We start from the raw sequence: 19,125 nt of genomic DNA, 5'->3' as shown, positions 1-19,125 counted from the left end.
AGGGAGGTGGTGGAATCTCCATCTTTAGAGGTTTTTAAGCTGAGGATTGACAAAGCCCTGGCTGGGATGATATAGCTGAGGTTAGTCCTGCTTTGAGCAGGGGGTTGGACTAGATGACCTCCTGAGGTCCCTTCCAACTCTAATATTCTATGATTCTATGATTCTAATAGATGGTCCCTTGCTTCCTAGCTCATTCATGAGTGCTAGGTGGAAACTGACCTGCAGCTCTACAGGGTGGAAGCTACCCGTACTTCTTCCCCTACAACAGAGAAAGATGGGGAAATTGGAAGAGATCAAATGAGAACCAACCAAATTCCTCGTATGAATTGAAATGAACTTTTTTGGAGGTTCACAAAGGATTTTATTTCTTTTTTTCTTCACTTATGTGCATCTCCACTTTTCTGGATCCCAGCCATGGCTGGGAGCGGAATAGCCAAAAATACCTCAAGAAAGATGGTTTGCATAGTATATGGGTTTTTTTTAATTTAAAGCAGCATGCAGTGGGAATCTTATAAGATTTCCTGCCCAGTTTTTCAGAGCCAAGAAGTCCTGAACTAAATCAAACCTCCAAACATTGAGATATACTCATCCTAACTGGTATGGTAGTTACAGCAGGGGACTGGGAGTCAGACGATCTGGATTTCAGTTGTCTTTATCACTAATTCACCAAACTAGATTGGGCAGGACACTTTTTCTGTGCCTTGGTTCTTCTACCTAAAATAGTGATACCACCTTTGTAAAGGGCTTTCAGAACTACAGAATGAAAAGCGCTTAATGAGCGCTAAGTATGGCCACGCCTCTTATCTGCACAGTGCTGTTGTGAGCCGGTCCACAAATTTGTAAGGCACTTTTGAGATCTTGGCAAGCAAAGTGTTAAGCATTAAGATATAATTATAGCAATAAATTGTTAGGAAATTAAGAAGAGACAATTTTTAAACACTGATTTTTGTAGAGAAAGAAATTTTTCTGAAGCAGTAAAAAAAATAAATTTGCATCAAGACTATCTGATGTATTAATAATTCCATAACAGGGATAAGAAAGATAGAACAGTATTAGATATGAAAAAATAAATTCCACAAATGACAGTGGATCTGGGAATGAATTATGAAGGTGATTTCTCATTAGTATGGATCTTTTCCATATCTCGTTAGAACACCACCTTATAACCCCTGCCTACAACGTATACCTTACGTTATTTTCTTCTGCAATAGCTTTTTGTTCTCTTAGTGGGTTTTGTTTACAAATTATCTTACTAGGTCGTATGTTAAAGAACTTCAGTTTGCTGGCACATTCCCCTTCTTCAGCCTGTAACATGTAATATAATTGATTCCCATTGTTTTCCCTTTGTGTTAAACTGCTAAAAAACAAACCCCGCGCAAATTAACTGCAGCCTGGTGACAGCTGCAGTGAGAGGAGAGAAGATGACTTCGTAAACTAAAGAATGGCTGAAATACTGTGCAGCTGTAATAATAAATGATAATAATACTTAGCACTTTGGTGGCGCATTCCATACATCATAAAGCGGTAGTTTGGCAGCAGCTTTCAATGCAGCCCTGCTTCCTCCTGCAGGTGTTCTCGAATTTAGGAAACGGTTATGCTTTCAAACGTTCCAATTTAAATTTCCTATTAGTCTTTAGAGATCGCTTAAAGCAGTGGTTGCCATCCACTGGCACATGCACCTGTACTGTGCTTACTGGTACACTAAACTCCCCCCTCGCTCCCGTAAAGACGGGGAATGTGAAGCTGCCTGTGCTGTGCCACTGGTGTAGAGCTAATGTAATGTAGGCTTCAGTCCCCTTCTGCCGCTGGGTTCTACAGAACTGGGTGGAGTATCGTTTTCCCCATTTTAAACACGGAGAAACTGAGGCACTGAGATAAAGTCTTCCTGACTTCAATTTTTGAGTGCCCAGTGTCACGCTGGCTGGATTGCAGGGGTGGGGGGGGGGGGGAGAGACATTTATTCTATTGTTTGACATCAGTATGTCAAAATCATAGTAATTTATGTGAGATATGCCATGTCAGGTACTGTTAGAAAGGCTGTAATGTGCTAAGTAAGATGATGATGTTTGTGTTCATGTGTTATATGTGTAATGGAAGTTATGGATATGTTTGAGATATCTATATTTCAAATTGTGCTGTCTGGGACACACCCCAGACAGGATGGCTATAACAATAGCCTGCTTAATGGCCCATTGAGACATTCACAGGTGCAAGGGGCTCAGGGGGAGAAGCCAGGAATATACCTGATGAGTCACCAGGACTTGCTCATGTGACTCTGGACTCCATTTTGGTTCGTGTGAAATTCCACAAGCAGCATGGCAAGGGCCAGAGGACATCAAAGGTAGAGGCCCGGGATCCATTTTGTCTTCAATCCTGTTCAGCTTTCAGCCACCTATCTACCTCTGGATCAATTCATCTGCAACTGAACTGAAGCTGTGAAACAAAGGACTGCGACCCATCCAGATACTGGATGTACACCAGAGGGACTATACAAACCTGCAAACTCCACAATTCTTCTAGAAACCTGATATATATGGACTTTCAAATCATTCGTATGTATCTGATTTGCTTTAATCCTGTAACATTTCTCTTATAGTTTGTTTCTTTCTTTTTTATAATAAACCTTTAGTTTTAGTTACTAAAGGATTGGCTGGCAGCGTGGTATTTTGGGTAAGATCCAAACTTGTATTGATCTGGTACTTTGGCTGACCCTTTGGGGTTAGGAGTAACATTTTTCGTAAAGAGCATGGAGTTTAAATAACTGGTCTCTTTACTGGACCTAGTGGCTGATTGGGAGCCGGAGATTGAAATGCAGTAAAGGGGGCTGTGGGCATTTGTGTACTGGCTTCTTGATAACCGGTTTGGGGAATCAGAAGCACAGTCTGTGGCTGGTTGGGAAGTCTGACTTCAGTATCACCCATCAGTGTTGGGAGAATCTGCTCTCCTTTTGCAGCCCGCCCTGCCCTTGGCATTTTCAGGTGGCTACCCTGGCCACGGACGGGTCACACCCAGCTTGAGACTCTATGAGGATAATGATGATTACTCACTTGAACGCTGGGGCAGAGATGAGACTTGAACTCTTGGTTCCCTGCCCAAAGTTCCAACTAGTAGACTGTACTGCCACCCCAGCAACGCTTGGGGATAAACAGACAGCGCCATAGGTCACAGAGCCATCCAGGCTACAACCCAGCCACTTTTTGGCTGAGTGGCACTGTAACCCCATGTTCCAGGTCACCATGCCACTCTCTCAAATTTGGAAAGGGGGATTGGGAAGTTCATGAGTTGGGAGGGGTCAGGCAGCTGGTGGAGGGTGGTGCACCTACACAGTCCTTGCACGGTACGGCTGCCTGCCACACTCCTATTTAATTGTGAGAAATCTAATGTACATCACAGCTTGTGCTGTGCTATCTCCCAGCCTCATGATTTACTGGTGACATGCCGATCCTTACCTAAAAATGTGATTTCAGCATTTTTAATTGTAAATTGCATTTTAAAATATATTAAATGTATTAAAATATATAGTAAAAGAAAAAGAAAAGAAAAGCCCCAGGACTTGGGCACCCTTAATTAATGGTAACAATCATCTCAAACTGGATTGCTCATCTCACCAAATACAAATCATGAGTATACGACAAAGATAATAAAATAAGGCCTGTTCATAGCAGGAGAAATTGCTCAGCCCACTCCCTGCGATAATAGATGTGGTAATGTTTTGACTACCGCCTCATGTTTACTGTGGGCGTTAGCCGAGACGTTTCCATGTAAATAAAACTCTTACCAAGCTCAGAAAAAATGTCTGCACAGAGCAATTATTGCACAGGAATGGAGAGCATCAGGGAAATTGGCTTCTACATTGATTTTATGTAGGCCCATTGCAAGGAGAAAGTTTATCATCATCACAGGAATTAGGTCAGGTCTCCTGTTCGAAAGCCGTGTTGCCCAAGGAATAGGGCCTGGATTGTATTCGCATAGTTGCTGCTGAGTTACTAGGTAGCCTTGGGCAAGTCCCTTTGTTTCCCCATCTGTAAAACAGGGATAATGATATTATCCATTTTTGTAAAGAGGCTTGAGATCCATGGATGAAAAATGTTAGGGCTATTTTAACTATGTAGTCCATCCCCCGGCCACTGCAAGCCTATCTCCCAGAGTATATTTTCTACTGATTTGGTAATAACTTATTACTATAGATTAGACAAAGAGTAGGAGAAACGAAGTGTTATTCCCATTTACAGAAGGGAAACCGAGGCATAGACAGCTTAAATAACTTGCCCAAGGATCCACGGGAAGTCTGCAAGCAGAAAGGAACTGAATCTGGGACTCTGGATGTCCAACCCATTGCCTTAACCACAAGTGTTTCCTTCCTCTGTCACAAGCAATGGGGTTCCCACTGTACTCTCTGGGAGACTATACCACCATTTAATTGAACTTGTTACCAGAGAGCCTTTTCCAATATTCAGACTATACTTTTCAATGAACCCAATTTATATACTCCCTACATAACCGCTATTCCTACAGAAATGCCACTTGCACCATGCAATGCTGGATTAAATATAAGGATTTGTTAAATACTAGAATAAAGTTTCTTCTAAAACCCTAATGTGTTAGGACAGAAGTTCCAGCTATCATAGGTAGGAGTTAGTTGCTCCATTTTCATCAAATTTATCCTTTAAAAACATCCCTCATGATGGATGTTAAGGTCTACTAGCACCTGAAATATCTCTTCTCTTTCTATGGCTGGCATTAGGTTCCTCTGACTTTCAGACACCTCCAGTGCAGATAACTGACAGCTATCTCACATGCCTAGCAAAACAGAGTGTAATCCACCATATGACAGACAAATGTACTCTGATTGCTTTAGTGCTTAGCAATGTGCACAGTAACATCCTCCCAGAACTGGCACTCTCCAACAAACACTGTATTATTTCATCTCCCATGGTCATTTGGGATCTGTCTGTAATCACCTGGGCAGCATAAGTAGGCTGTAGATATTTGTTCTTCAGCAAGCCAGCATATGCAGGCCTACTGAGGCATTGCCCTTCTCTCCATCACTAGGAAGATTCTTGCTAGAATGTAACTGAATCGTCTGCTTCCTCTCCCAGAGTCTCAGTGTGGCTTCAGACCATCATGAGGCGCCACTGACATGATTTGTGTAGCTACGCAGATCCAGGAAAAATGCAAAGAGGCAAGAACAGGAGCTGTATATGGCCTTTATCGATCTGAGCAAAGTCTTCGACTCTGTCAACCATGAGGCTCTGTGGAATATCATGTCAAAGTTTGGTTGCCCAAGTAAATTTATCACCACTATAAGATGCCTCCATGACCAAATGACTGCCTCCATCCTGTGCAGTCTCTGAGCCCTTTGCCATCTGAACTGGAGTAAAGCAAGGTTGTGTACTCGCACCCACTCTCTTCTCCATTTTCCTAGCAATTATGAAAATGCTAACCCAAGACCATCTTCCACCAGGTATTGGCATCCAATATCAGACTGACGGCAACCTTTTCAACCTCTCTTGCCTATGTGCCAGAGCTAAAGTAACATCGGCAATAATAACCGATCTCCAGTATGCAGATGATTGTGCTGTCGTGCACACTCACTGGAGAATTTACAAACAGCCCTTAATTATGTCTCTGAAGCTTACAAAAGCCTAGCGCTAACTCTGAGCATTGGCAAAACAAAAGTCTCCACCAGCCTACTCCTGGTCAATCATCAGACCAAACAAGGAAGATCTACATTGACAGAGAGAAACTGGAAAATGTAGAACATTGTGCCTACCTTGGTAGCCATCTCTTACAGAGGGCAAATGGATTGGATTGGATTGGCACTCTTTCGTCTGCGAGAGATGGTGGAAATTGCAGCCTATGATGAAGATGGTTTGCAATGTCTCATGCGACTAAATAGTGCAATCCGAGACTAGCATAATCTTTGGCAGTTATTGCAAACGTGTGTCTTTTTCACTTGCCAAGGTTTCCCATCGGTCAGGTCAATTCCAAATTCCTTCATATCTTGCTTGCTTGCTTGAAGCTTGGAACGTCCTGTTGTTCTTGTTCCCTCTGATAGCTCCCCATATAGTATGTCCTTAGGTATGTGTCCATCTTCCAACCTGCTCAGATGGCCCAGTCAGTGCAGTCATATTTATTTGAGCAGGGCTGTCACACTAGGTACATTTTTCCTTTGAAGAATCTCTGCATTGGTAAATTTTATCTTGCCATTTGATGTTGAGCTTTCAGCATAAACGCATAAATGGAAACTGTTTAACCTTGTCTCCTGATGAACGTACGTTGTCCATGTTTCCCCACCATACATGAGAGTGCTGAGGATGCAAGCTTTGGTACTCTAGCATTTTGATCTTGATGGTAAGCTTGGATTTGTTCCATTTTCTTTTAGCTAGTCAACTAAAGGTGGTGGCAGCCTTTCCAATGCAAACATTTAGTTCTTCATCCAGTGAGAGGTTGGTAGTCACTGCAGAACCTAAATAGCTAAACTTTTGGACTACTTCTAGCTGACTGGCATTAAAGGTGATTAAAGGATCTTGTGGAAGCCCCTGTCCTAGTACAACCATTTTCTTAATGCTGATGGTGAGAGAAAATGCCTGACAAGCACTTGAAAGGTGGTCCTTGAATTCTTGTAGTAGATCTTTATCGTGGGCTATAAGGGCAGCATCATCAGTCAATAGAAGTTCCCTGATTAGCACCTTTTTGACTTTAGTCTTTGCCTTAGGTCGTGGGAGATTGAAGCGTTTCCCATCCAATCCTGTGTGGAGATACATTTCATCTTTCACATCCTTAAACACACAGTTCAGGAGTACTGAGAAGAGCAAAAATACATCCTTGCTTCATTCCGCTTTTCGTCAAAGCTGTCTGAAGAAGACGCATCAGACTAGACATTTGTTCTCATGTTGCCATGAAATGAACGTATAAGACTTAACAAGGTTGATGGACATCCTCACTTTTCTAGTTTTGCGAATAGACCTGCTCCACTGACTGTGTCAAATGCTTTGATTATGTCCAAAAAGGCAATGTACAATGGTTGATTTTGCAATCTACACTTTTCTTAAAGTTGACACAGAGAAAATATTATGTCTATAGTTGATCTTCCAGCCCTGAATCCGCACTGTGATTCAGGGTAGACACAATTTGCCAGCCATTGTAGGTGTACTAAGAAAACTTTTGCGAAAGCTTTTCCTGCTACACTTAGTAGCGAAATACCCCTGTAGTTGTTGCAGTCAGCCTTTTCATCTTTGTTTTTATACAGAGTGATGATGTTTGCACATCTCTTGTGGCACCTCACCCTCTTCCCAGCATTTAAGTAGCAACTGATAGAGATATGGTAGTAGGCTTTCTTTCCCACACTTAAGACTTTCTGCTGCAATGCCATCTTTTCCAGGAGCCTTGCCACTTGATAACAAATCAATGGCCTTGCTTAGCCTTCTACAGTGGGCTCCACATCTAGCTCTGGCATGACCTGTAGAATTGATATTTGATCCAGTGATTCACTGGTGATGTTCCTTTCTTGTGCATATAGCTCTGAATAATGTTCAACCCAATGAGACAGCTGCTTACTTTTATCTGTAATAATTTCACCACTTTGTGATTTAAAAGGGGCAACTTTATTGACAGTGTGGCCTAGAACTTTCTTCATCATACATACTTTGAGATTTCCTGTATCTGAAGCTGTCTGTATGCAAGTGTACGCAAGTGGTTATGCTGGAACGTAATGTAACATGGCACCATGTTATTACATAGAAAATAAACTTTAAGACCAGAAGGGACCTTTATGAACATCTACTCTGACCTCCTGCATAACACCTAGTAATTCCTGGATCAATCCCAATAACTTCTGGTTGTGTGAAAGCATCTATTTTAGAGGGACCGATCTCTATTTAGAGACTTTGGTGAGGGAAAATCTACCATATCTCTCGTAAATTGTTCCAGCGGTTCATTGCTCTCTCTTAAAATCTGTGCCTGATCTTCAGAACCTCCCTAGTTTCATCTTTCTGTCACTGGATATTGTCATACCTCTACAAGTGAATTAAAGAGCCCTCCACTACTGGAAATCTTCTCCTCATGTAGGTACTTATAGATAAAGTCACCTCTTAACCATCTCTTCAATAAGTTAACTGAATGAAGTTCCTTTGTCTCTCAGTGTAAGACAGGTTTTCCAGACCTCGACTCATTCTTGTAGCTCTTTTCTGAATGCTGTCCAATTTCTCAACAACTTTTTTAAAGGGAGGGACACGAGAACGGGATACAATATGCCAGGTATGGTTTCACCAATACCGTATGAAGAGTTAATAATTTCCTCCTCCTACTCAATATTTCTCTCTGTTCATTTAAGGACAACGTAAGCCTTCTTAGTGATAGCGTCACACTGGGATCTCATGTTCAATATGTTATGTTCCATGATCCTTAGGCCCTTTTTAAAATCATTGGTTTCCCAGGATACAGTCACACATCCTCTGACGTTCTTTGTTCTTCATTGTAGGACCTTGCCTTGGCTGTATTTAAATAGATTTATATTACACCTAGAGCTGCCGACTGAGATCATGGCCCCAATTTGCTAGGCACTTTATGAACACACAGTGAGAGAGAGAGTCCCTAACTGGAAGAATGTAAAGAGTGAACTGCCTCCCAGGTCTGAACCAAACATGAGGGAGGTGATGTGAACAAATCAGGGTTGTAAAATCAGAGGAGGAGGGAAGTGAAAACAACACGGGAATAATTTCCTTCAGTAGCAATTTCTAATTCTTTAATGTGAGGCCTCATGTTTCTGGTGCTAATATTTAACAGGAACAGAAAGTTGGACAAAAGTACATTTGGGTCTGATGAGAGGGATAGTCAAAATGTTGAGCACGTTGACTTGCAAGCAGTGTGGAACAATGTGATATCCAGTGCCACTGCTGTGTGTTCCTTCCCCCCCCATACTTTCTTTAGCACAGTCTGTTACATAGGGTTTGCAAGAGACTCTCTCACTCGAGTTTTTGCAAAAAGTTTTAAAAGGCTTAAGAAGGTTTGTTAAATATATGATCTACAAATTAACTATTTTCATAGTCACTGAAGGTACCCCTGTGCACATCACAGTCCCACAGCAAGGGGTAGAGATGGAGAAGAACTGGTAGTAGTGGAGAGTGGGAGGCAAAAAGCTTATTTTCATGAGCTTTCCAGGCCTGGGCAGACCTGTAACTCATGAACCTGTGGAGATGGTGAGGTTGCTGGTAGGAATTTGTGTAACATTTTTTCAAGGCTCACTCAAGGCTCCTACTCAAATCAATGGGACTATTGCCATTGGCTTCAGTACAAAAAGGATTGAGGCCTAATTTTGATCATTTTTCTCCTCCCCTTCATCACCTTGTATTTTCTTCCATAGGCTGAGCTATTCCAAAAAAACCGCACGAACCTTGGTGTATCAATCAATCAATCAATCAATCAATCCTGCCTCTGAATGAGCACTGTTTTCTGAAGACAATAATGTAATAGCTGCATTTAATCATAGTGTAAAATATTTTCCAGAAAATGACATATGACTTTATGTGGCTGGCTCATCAAGGCCAGATCCTGAGCCGTGCGGGGCACAATCCGGTTTCACGGATGTCAGTGGGAATTGAAAACACTCAGGGCTTGATACCGCACCCATTGAAATCAGTGGAAAAACCCCCACTGATGCCTGGCACTCAGTGCCTTCCAGAAAGTGTTCAATAGCAGTTCAGCTATCCTCTGCTCACCATACTGACTTGTAATAAATGACTATGTCATATTCAAGGTCTTGGCCCTTATCTTCAAGGCACTAAATGGCCTTGACCCAGGCTACCTAAAAGATTACAGGTCCATCCAGTGCACTGAATGAACCAGGTGTCCTGCGGAAATAAAAATAGTATGTGATCATGTAATTAAAGACTGTATCATAATGCATAGGCAATAAGGGTGGGGGTCAAATTCAGGTTGAATGGGCAAGCTGAATTTTGGCATTTCCCAATTTTTGAGTGCTTGACTTTGCAACCTTAATAAAGTTCCTTTCGTAGATTTTTTGCATGTAATACATATATTTCATGGTAAAATAAGTCCCCATCTGGGTTGTAGCCCTGAGGAAAGGAAGATAGAAAGAGACCTAGATGTGTTGAGTGCTAGTTTCATAGCTTAATGCACTTCCAGAAGGGGCTCGCATGCTGTGATGATGAGGCCTGGATAAGAACCTGAAGTGAAGTAGGAGCAGGTCATATGCTGTCAGTAATATACCTCAACTGGTTAGGTAATTCTGAGCGGGCTGGTCCTGTGAGGCACCATATGCGCTCAACTCCCACTGAAGGCAAGAAGCGTGAAGAGCGTTTAACTCTCCCCGCAAGATTGGGCCCTTCATGGTAGACCACCCTCAGGCGAAATCATGTGAGCGGCTTGTTGTGCTGCAAATTCTCATGGATTATAAACACACAGAACTATCAACATAGTAAAGATGGGACAGAAGATACAACGGGCCGTGTCTTCAGTGGGTGTACAATTGTGAAGCTCCTCTGGTTTCAATATAGCTATGCTATTATAAACCAGCTGAGGATTTGGCCTAATATTTCTCTCGCCATACATTTTTTAAAATGGATGGATATTGGAATAGTGTTAACACAGCCTACTGTGCATGTACATTTTGGGTTAGTGTATGGAGGAGGAAAGGATCTTCTTGGCCCCTCACTCCTGTCTGGGGCTTTCCTCTCCCTTCGGAACAGAGCTATGTTAGTAACAGTGCCGGTGTGTCTACACACAGTTGTTGCTAGCAGGGTTTGAACACGGTTTCCATGACTACATGCTAAAACACCATCGTGGTGACAATGATATAAATGGTCTGGATATACAGAGACTCGACACTAGGCTGTTTTTGCCCTACATTTCCCACTGTTGATATCTCCAGGTCTGCTCCACCAGAGATAGCAATGGTGGGGGCACGAGTGGAGACAGGTCTCCAGGCAGCTATGATTGTTCTAAGCACCGGTGCCTGTCCCTCTGCACGACGGGGTGCTTGAAATGCAATCAGGTAACACCATGGGCTGAAGCGTGCAGGGAAAATAATCATCCGCACACAGGCCACAGAGAGACCGTGGAGTTACTTCACAGAAGCTCCTTAACCCAAATGGCTGAAGCAACCTCCTCCAAGGACCCTTATGCACCCTGTGCTTCAAACACAGTGAGTATGACAGCAGGATCAACGTAGGGAGTGGATCCTTTGACCCTGACCCCTCTCCAACTTGCCTGTGCTCCCTCCCCTCCCCCTTCATGCTGTCCTAGAAGAAGATCAGGCACGGCAGGTCACCTCAAAAATAGGGGACCTCCCTTATGCGCCTCATTCCAGTGCCAGTCACGTCCTCTCAGTGAGCCCATGGGGTGTGTACAGCATAGTGGTGCACTTCCAGTGCAGTGTCCTGCTCTGCATAAGCTCTTTGCACGGAAGCATGCAGAGAGGAGAGGATGGCCGTGGGAGGGGAAAGACAGAGGGTCCCTTTCTTGGTGCGTTCCCTCGTCCTCCGCACCACAGCTGGGGGGATTAGTGGGATGCATAAAGGCCTGTGGAATTATTTCAGTCACTTGAGTGATGCAACCAAAGAGGTGTCTCTCCTTTGCCTGGTGACTTTGGGTGAGTGCTGAGCTGTTGATATACAGCCTATAATACTGCAAGAGAGGATTTCAAATATTTACCCCTCCCCCCCAGTCCTGGGGTCCAAGATGAAATAACCCGCCCTAACACATGTGAGCAGCAATGCAGAAAAAAATGAGTGCCCTCACGTACAAGACTATTTCCTCAACTGTACTTGCACATCTTAATGAATAGGCTGAAAGTGTGATGAATTATCAGCAGAACAATTAAGCCCTGTGTTCCAGAACAAAGTAACATTACACCGCAGGATGCTCAGAAACATGAAGCTGATATGCTCACCCTAATGCTACAGCTGCCACTTACTTAGAAGAATATATATATATATATATATATATATATATATATATATATATATATAAAATAAATGTGTGTGTATATATACACACACACAAAAGTTGTATTGGCAGTCTACAACAATGAAGAATAATTTTCATTCCTTGTGCAGAAGAGCTCCAATTATAATCTAATTCAGTTCAGATTAACTATGCTTTGATGACATTTTCATTACATAAAAAATAAATTTATTAGCCAAGTATAATGTGTTGTGACTATAGCACTAATGCTCATAAGGAGACTGTTTAACTGCTTTAATGCAGCATTTTAACCACAGTTATAAGCTACGCCTTTCAAATTTATCATCAGAGTGAGCAAATATTACATGAGAATCTGTGATGGGGTGTCCATCCCAACACAGGACTGATGGGGGTAAAATGGCCAACTAGCCCAATTGACTCCACAGGCTGCGTGTGGAGGAGGAGCCAGGGAACAGGGAGCTAATTGAAAGCAGGCTCAGCTGGGAGGAATAGGAGGGACCTAAAAAGCCAGGTAGCTGGCACCAGAAGGTGGCTGCTGCTGGGAAAGGGCAGTCATTCCTTGGGAAGAGGGAGGAGTGTTTGGAGCTGGTACACCCAGAGAGAGGAGGGAAATAAGAGGGGTAGAAGAAGTCCAGCGAAGGAGAAGTGAAGGCAAAGAGAGGAAAGCCCAGAACTTCTGGGTTGAGGACTGGACTGGAACGTAGAACCTGGACTGGAACCTAGAAAAGAGGGTGGCCTTGGGTTCCGCTACTAGCCACCAAGGTGTGGCAGAGGCTGGCAGGACAGTGAACTGGAAGATTGCCTGAGTCACTGTGGGAATGACAAAGGATCTAAAGGACTGTACTGAGGAAGGGGGAATGCTGAGTGACCTAGCCAGAAGGCTAAGTCACGAAGAAGACACTGTGGTTCCTGGGGTGAGAAAGGGGCTGCAGACCTAAGAGTCAGAGTCAGAGTGATGGCGAAGGGAGTGTCTGCTTTGAGAGCTAATCCCCAGAGTGACCAGGAGGACGCACCAGCCCAGCTGTGGGAGGTGCATCCCACGATAGAAACCCACACCAAGGAAATCATCATGATTTTCAGGTGAGCTGTTAATAATGTCTGGTAATCCAGGGGTTTAATATCCTGTCTGTTCAGAATTGTCATGAGAAGCCCTCAAAGCCTTATTCCAGATTCTTTTTCCCCTTCAAATACAGTCCACAGCATATGTTGCTGTGGATGGTCTAGGGAAGGATAGTAAATGGGAAGAGAGCAGGGGTTATATGCATGTGTGCAAGTGAGAGAGAGAGAGAGCGAGTGAAATCTGCTCCTGTTGATTGCTACTGAATATTCCAGGTACATATAGGCAAAATACACCTGTGCTTTACAATTCAGCACAACAGGTATGTCCACACACTCCACTAATAGGAATCAATGGATCAGCATCACAACAGCAAGACATTGTGGAGAGATGAGATACTTTCAAGACCCATACATTAGCCTCCCAAGCAACCCCATAATCATATTGCCCTCTCCGTTATCCTTTTATCTACCCCCTCCATGTGTTTTTGTCTTCTCCTGTCTGTCCTTGTGTTATTTAGATTGTTAACTCTTCAGGGAAGGGAATCCACCTTTACCTGTATTGCAGTCCCATTTTACAAGGAGAGAAGTTGGGTGCTTAGCAGTTCTGAAAACCAGGCCACTTATTTAAGAACTTAAATATGGATTTAGGAGCCCAAGTTTCTGCTCTGGTTTTTGAAATCTTGACTGTAAAAAGTTTTCATCCCAGATAACAGCCCAATCCAATCCCCTACTAGCCAATGAGAATCTTGAAGCTGGATCAGCCCCTCAGCACCATAATCATTTTTGTTGATCTTCAAACTATCAATGGCCTTTTAGCAGTCTGTGCAAAGGAATCGGGCTTTAAGTTTGGGTGAACCAAGGTTGACTCCTCCCTGAACCAATAGGATGCCAATGTACGTGGGGTCAGTGTTAACTATACACATCTGCTGTTAAGCTATTTACCTTGAGAAAGGCTTGGCATGTATTCATACCATTTACTGCTGCAGCTATAGTATGAATCTCCCTGGTTATAGACTTCATGCTAAATGATAATATTCCTGTGATTTGGGTTCACATTAGGGAGATCATGACCATAGGTGGTGCGCTTTAGTCAAGAAGCAGACTTTGCTTTAGGACCATCCAAAAAACCAAAAAGATAGATGCACTGACAGCAGAAAAATTCTGACTACTCCAAATTTATATCTATGAAAGCTCCATTTTAATTACTTTCCACAGTGACAGAAAACCAGACCCTTCTTGTACTTCCGAATTACATTTCATTCAAATTTATTTCCTCATCGATGCTGTTAGTTTATGTGAACCAAAATTATCATTTTGATTTCTGCTTCTATTCTGCATTTTCACTGGATAACTAAACATGATTTAACATGGAAATCATAATCAAATGTAAACTCCATCCAGGGAAAAAAACACTGAAAAAAAGTGATATAACGGGAGGATGAAAGCTGGAAAGCAGAAAAGCCAAATTAAATATGAACTGATAGTCAAGCCACTCAAAGTATTTGTTACGAACAATTTACCTTCCACATTTAATACTTTTGGGGTGGAGCGGGAAATAGAGGGTAAATTGTCCACAGACAGGTCAACAGTTTACCATTAAGTTTTATCCAATTTATTTTGACTTTATAAGTGTTTCACAAATATTCTGTGTAAACAAATTTAAGCCTATGGATTGCTCATGAGCTCTTCTTCATAAGTAGAGGTACCTACTTGGGAAGAAGATTTCTGATATTAATCTAGTAGAACATGATATAACAAGACCTAATGCCTGGAAGCTGCAGTTGAACAAATTCAGATCACCAATACGGTGCTTAAAAAACCCAAAACAAAACAAAAGGTAGGCAATTGGCCAGTGAAGGCAATTAACCATTGGAATATTTTACGTAGGGATGCGGTAGATTGTTTATCACTCGATGTCTTTGAATAAAGATTGAATATTTTTCTGAAGGATGTGCTGTAGCTCAACCAGAGGACAGGAACCCTCTGGTGAAATTCTATGATCTATGCCATGCAGAAGGTCAGACTAGGTGATCAGAGTGTGATTCTTTGGGCCTTAAAAAATTTATGAATCTATTAAGTACTTATCTGAATATTCATAATGTGGGGAATAAAGTAGTAGTATTGCTGAAAAGGATCTGGGAGGTTAGTGGATCCCAAATTGAATATAAGTCAACAATGTGATGCAGTTGCAAAAAAAAGCTAATATTCCAAGATGTAGTAAAGGAGTGTTGTATGTCAAAAACCCGATTACTGCTTTCTACTCAGCAGTGGTGAGGCCTCAGATAGAGTATTGTGTCCAGTTCTGGGTGCCACACCTTTATAAAGATGTGGACAAAGTGGAAAGAGTCCAGTGGAGAACAACAAATATGATAAAAGAAAAATATGATCAAGGTGATTTTTAGCTGTCTAAGCAAAGTCCACATCATGTCTCAGATCAGGAAGGTAACAGCCTCTTTTCTATGTGCCTCTGGTGAAAGAAACCCTGGAAGAATGTTCAATTTGAACACCTCATTATCAGAAAGAACTAGTGGGAGTTCAGAGACAAGCGACTAAAATGATTAAGGAGGTAGGAGGCCTGATTTGAGAATAAAGATTAAAACAATTTAACATGAATATCTTAGCTAAGTGACAAGTAGGGGCCCAATCCACCTCATGTTGAAGTCTATAGGAGTCTTTCCAGTGACTTCAATGGGAATTCGATGAGGTCTTAAGAGTGGGGACATGCAAATCAGTGACAAATATTTGAAGCATGGGAGGGAGAGGAATTATTTAGCTGTGGTAAAGGAGTAATGAGATTAAATTAAGAAAAGGGAGTGAGACTAAAATATCAGGAGAAAATTCCCCAGGGGAAGAGCAGATTTCCTAAAACATTTCAATCCAGATTGGGCAAATCACCATAAATACACTGAATCGAACAATCCTGCCCTCTGATTATTCTCAGGCACATTTTTATAAACTAATCTCACTCATGGAAAATGTTATCATGAGCTAATACCCACATCTCTTACTTCTTTGCATTTCCTAAAAGTGGGAGATGGATCTCAATCAGATCCCCAGAAATTTTGGGGGGGCTCAAAATGAGAAGCCAAATCCGAATTCAGACATTGCAGCCCCGACAATGGGCCAAACCAAAGTCTCAGATGCAAGCACACCTGAACATGGAGGACTTTGAAACCCAGATACTGTGTGTTTTGAGTCTGTCTCTAGCAAAAACCCAGAGCAAATATTGAAAGTTGAACTGAGCAATTTCACCTGGTTTCACATCAAAATCGTGCCGCGAAGGAGCTATGTTTTATTCAAGGAAACAGCTGCCAATGCGCCATTCAGCAAAAAAGGGGAACCACTAATTGACAAGAAGATCCATAAATAGGTAAAGACACACTCACGCACGCACGCACACACAGGGATCAGGTTGAAGACCTGTTGCTAATTGCACATTATGGGAAAATCTGCTTTCAGTGTAGGAAGATGAATTTGGCATTTGCTAAAACAGTGAACAACAAAAGAATTTGCGGGGAAAACAATACATAGGACTTGAACTTTTGACCTGCTCAATGAAAAATGTCATGCCACTTTTCATCCCCTGCCTTATTACTGATTGTCTATGCACTCCTAAGGGTGCTGGAAGTAGGGGTGCTGGGAGTGCGGCAGCACCCTCTGGTTTGAAGTGGTTTCCATCATATACAGGGTTTACAGTTTTGTTCAATGGCTTTCAACACCCCCACTATAAAAATTACTCCAACGCCGCTGTGCACTCCCCTCCTAAATATCTGAAGTGTGAATAATGAGGAGCCACAGGAAGCAAATCAAAGTCCGATATTTCCCTTAATTGAGATTAATTATCCCAATTTTTCTCTTTTTTGGGAGAAGTGCTGAAAGAAAAATAATCAACTCTATAAAGGATGCAATTCATAGATGCTTAATGACTAGATAATAAACCAGATCATGTAAGGCACTATGAGCCTTTAACTTCCACTGAAGTGAATGAATGTTGAAGGTACTCAGCACCTTACAGGAATGCCTTCCCCCCCATTCAAAAATACCCAGTGCATAGAAGTGACCGTGGTGAAAGCGATAAGACACTTATGGTCTAGAGAAGCTCCTTTTCCCTAACAGCACATAAGCAAAAAGCCTCAGATTTCCTTCTAAGTCTGCAGCTGCTTCAAATGACACAGAAATAAAAGGCTGGGTGTAGAAATTCTTTAATAACTGGCAACAATGCTGAGCTCTTTCTGTTCCCCCTCTCCTACCACATGGCCATCTTTTTGTCCTTTGTGGAGATGCTGGCTAATGACTGTTACATGTTAAAGAGAATCTTTCCAAAGAAAGCAAGAGAGAATATAAGAGGTTAAAGAGGGGAAAGAGGAGATCCATGAGGAAGAAAAGAAATACAAATAGAAAAGGAAACCAGAAAGGTGTGGACTTGTTTAATGAAATATTAAATATCTTTTGGGGGGAAAAAAACAAGTCTCTCTCCTGCTCTGCACAAATATATTAAAAACTGCCCATTAAGTCCCTTCTGGACAAGACTTTAAGGCCAGCTCAGTGACTGAGTAACTCGGCAGTACTGCTGGAGCCAGATAGGGAAAGAATCTTCTCCTGCACCTCCAGACAGCAGCCGTGTTCTGCATCCTCAGAACTGCTGGAGATATCACGGCTGCTTCATTCCAACCCTACCTATAGGAAATGGTTGATGTATTCCTGTCAAAGGTGCACCAGCCTGACCCCAGATCTTCACTTGGCCCAGTTGCATCCAGGTCTGATTGTCCTACACCCTCAAACTCCCCCATACCTCCAACTTCCTTTCTCTGCTTTGTCCCATCCTCAGTCTCTAAACAGCCTGCAGCGCTGAATTGCGTGCAGAGAGTTCCGGGGAAGCCCAGCTCCCTGGTACATGAGAAGTGTGGAACCTTTAAGCAGGGGCTCAGCATCAATGTCCATTGTGGCACAGCTAAACCTGGGATGTTCCAGTGGTCAGGTCCCTCTGTGCTTGTGAGAGGGCTGGGGTGAGGTGGGGTGGGGGAATAGGACTGGACCCTTGAAATCCCAATTGAGAAGAAAATAATTGCACTGATTAAAAAAAAAAAAAAAGACTGACACATTCCACAGGTCCCAATCACCAGCATGGACAATCACCTCACAGAGCAGGAAAGTGCTAGACACATGACCTGTGCCAAGGTTCATACTACCTGAAATGAGAAATCACCTATATATGTCTATATGGGGACACCCAGGAAAATTAATCCAAGTTAACTAAAGCTGTGAATGTAAAGGAGATTGGTTAGACTGCATAAACCCTTATGTGGACACTCTCTTTCAGAATTAAAGTGGTTTTAATTTGGTTTAATTTAATTCATTTTGTTCCTGCCGTTTCAATCCTGGCAGGGAAAGTTCCTCTGCCAGCAGGATTAGCCTCACCTCGGAAACAACCCAGAACAGCCTCAACAGTTCACTAGACATGCACCTAACCAGCCCTTTCGATCCTACTCCCCGAGACCAAGGAGAACCATCCAGCAAAACCGCTGATACCACTGAAACCCATCCGATGCAAGGAGAAGACAAGGAGAATGGCTTTGTCTACTTCCAGTATCCTCTTACTACAGATGTGTTCCACTGACCTATCTGCTACCCACTCCGAGAATACCAACTCCTCGGTGGTATCAGCAGGCACATGAAGAGATGCCCCAAGAAGTTTGTTTATTTAATGGTTTATTTAAAAACCAACCAGTTAAGCAATATGTTTTAACATAAGCTTGACTGGGAGTTTCCATAGGTCACATTTAAGCTTCTCGAAAAACTAAACTAAAATTTGAAAATTGCCAGAGGTATATAGATACAAAGAATATAGGTCACACTTATAAAATGGCAGATTGTATCCAGGAATACGATGACACTGACAATGACTTAGGGGTCATGGCAGGTAACTAATTGAACATGAGCTCCCAGTGCAATGTTGTAGCTAAGACAGTTAAGACAATCCTTAGATGTATAAACTGGAGTTTATTAAATATGACTAGGGAGGTGGTACTGTCTTTGTATGTGGTATATAATGAGACATTTCTGTGTCCAGTTATAGCATCCACACTTCAAAAAGGATGTTTAGTAATTGGAAAGGGTTCA

General features: G+C 42.4%; 1 long non-coding RNA gene across 1 annotated transcript in view; it reads right to left on the bottom strand.

The window, feature by feature from the left end:
- Positions 1-3,566: 3,566 nt before the first annotated feature.
- LOC137143494 (uncharacterized) overlaps positions 3,567-19,125 on the bottom strand; it is a 158,641-nt gene continuing 143,082 nt past the window's right edge. The window contains exon 3 of the long non-coding RNA XR_010917174.1: positions 3,567-4,022. This is a non-coding gene — a long non-coding RNA (uncharacterized lncRNA). The remainder of the gene's footprint in view (positions 4,023-19,125) is intronic.

Source organism: Emydura macquarii, unplaced genomic scaffold (assembly GCF_026122565.2).
Source record: "Emydura macquarii macquarii isolate MOO-44397 ecotype Brisbane River unplaced genomic scaffold, CSIRO-AGI_Emac_v2 contig_3328, whole genome shotgun sequence".
Taxonomy (NCBI): domain Eukaryota; kingdom Metazoa; phylum Chordata; order Testudines; family Chelidae; genus Emydura; species Emydura macquarii.
The sequence above is the reverse complement of the archived record's forward strand: the minus strand, read 5'-3'. Positions and strand labels throughout refer to the sequence as shown.